Below are 2,354 nucleotides of genomic sequence, written 5' to 3'. Positions count from 1 at the left end.
TGAAGAAAAAGAGCTTAAGTATTTATCACAGCCAAGGAATTGATATATCTATTTTTAAGATTATTTTGCCACATTTACACGAGTATATCTAGTTTATGTGTGCAAATGTGCAGGAAGATATAGCTGTAGCAAACTTTCATTTGCATATTTTCACTCAACAAAGCTCCCTTTTACAAGAAAATATATTTTATTTGCCTTGTTTTAGCTCAGATTTATTTATTAAGTTTATATCTTGAAAATATAGCATGGATTTAGTTATTTCAACCCTTTATAAATGTATTACTTTGTTGAAACAAATTTCTATGTTGCGTACCCAAGGGGTTTTGACCCCAAGACCTCATAATGAATTTTCAGCTTTGTAGAAAATCATTTTATTGCAGGCCTAAAGGATTAAAAGTGGTTTAAATAGTCCAAACTTATACCTTCTAACCTCCTCCCAGGCACTTTTGGGTGAATCTCAAGGGGAAGTATCGAGAACATTCACTTTATATAACCATAAAATTAAACAATGCTCCCGTAAAATAATTTCAACAAAAACAAAACCATGTTTAAAAGAATTCAAAGTTCGGAAAACATTGTTTTAAATACAAATTTAAATGATTAAAAATAAATAAAATGTTTTAAAAATTATTATTATAGAAATTATAACACATGAAAAACAAGTGTTACATAGTCGCTAGTGTAGCTAGTTCTGCCTTTTAGTTTAAATATAGCTAAATTGAAATAAAAAACAATAAAGACAAATAATTTCTATTGTATTTTCTCTTTCTTTCATAAGTGGTGATAACACTTAGCTCATGCATATGGAAAAATACTTTTAATGCTAGTGGAAATACACATCCCATCATCAATCTCGAAATGAATGTAAAATTGAGATATAACCGGAGCTTCAACATAATGAATACTCTCTACAATTGCTATATATATGTAAGCCATGTACCAAGGGCTTGAATTGATATAATACTTTGAAAGTATATTTCATATTCTCTTTATTGTATCAATTAGTTAATCGATTTTAGATACCATTATCTTTTATAGAAGTGGTTATAGTTAGGGATCTTCCATTTATCATAAGGAACTTACTTGCTTTAAAGCATGCTATTATATAATCTCTTTATCTAGAACTTCTCATTTCACAAAACATTTTATTTTATTTTATACACACACACACACACACATATATATAGCATGCTTACCTCGTAAGATTAATCGATACATTTCCATGAACACTTTAAACGAACCTTCCCCTTATTGTTAAATATTAACAAGTTAATTAACATTTTGTAAGTTCAAATTTATATTTATTTTTAATCTTATTTTAATTTATCTTTATTTTTTTAAATCATGTTTATCCTTATTTGATATTAAAACAATATGATAATGACAAATGAGATCTGAAAAAAAAAATAAAAAAATTAATAAGGTATTTCATTTTTTACAATTTTATTTTCATGTTTAAAAATTATCATAAATATTCCAACATTAATATAATTTTGTTAATTCTTCAAAATGTATTAAAAATATTTTACTTTTGTTGATTGTCTAAAAAGTATTCAAAAAATTCCATTAACATCATAGTTTTGTTGAGTTAAAAAATTAAGAATGTGAGTAGCATGACACATATTTTAAAATGTAGATTTAATTTTAATTCTAGGTTGGATATTATAAGAGAGAATATTTTTGATCTTCTATCTTTTTAGATTCATAAAAGTGACAAACATATTTATCTGAATATGTTTTGGGAATTAATTCATATTTTAACATGTTTAATTTCTTTTTTTTTTCCCTCTTCACACTAATTAAGACAAGGAGATACTTTTGATTTTAGAAATTCTGATTAATCTCATCATTATAATATCTTAGTGTTAATTCATATTTTAACATGTTTAATTTCCTTTTTTTCCTCTTCACACTAATTAAGACAAGGAATGACTTTTGATTTTAGAAATTCGAGTTAATCTCATCATTATAATATCTTAGTTTTATTTTTCTTCATATTTCTTTATCACGGCAAAACTTTTCATTAAATATTATGTCATTTTAGCTTGAGCAAAAAGTGACTTTGAATAAAGTGAAAAATAATTTTAAGAAACCTCTTACTTTCATAATACTTATCCATATATATAATATACATAATCATATCCATAATTTTAATAACAAAAAAAACTTGTTTAGTTTTATAATAAAATAAGATTTATTAAATATTAATATTTTAAATATTAATTTTTATATTAATTAAAAAGTAATTATTATATTTTTTCCAACCCATGGCTTAAATATAATTTACAAAAAATTAAATAAACTTTCTATAAAATTATTTTATTAATTAAAAATAAATAATTTACAAAATTTCT

This window comes from Pinus tabuliformis, chromosome 6 (genome assembly GCF_031772625.1).
Source record: "Pinus tabuliformis cultivar Carrire ecotype Pingquan chromosome 6, CPIR1, whole genome shotgun sequence".
Taxonomy (NCBI): domain Eukaryota; kingdom Viridiplantae; phylum Streptophyta; class Pinopsida; order Pinales; family Pinaceae; genus Pinus; species Pinus tabuliformis.
The sequence above is the reverse complement of the archived record's forward strand: the minus strand, read 5'-3'. Positions refer to the sequence as shown.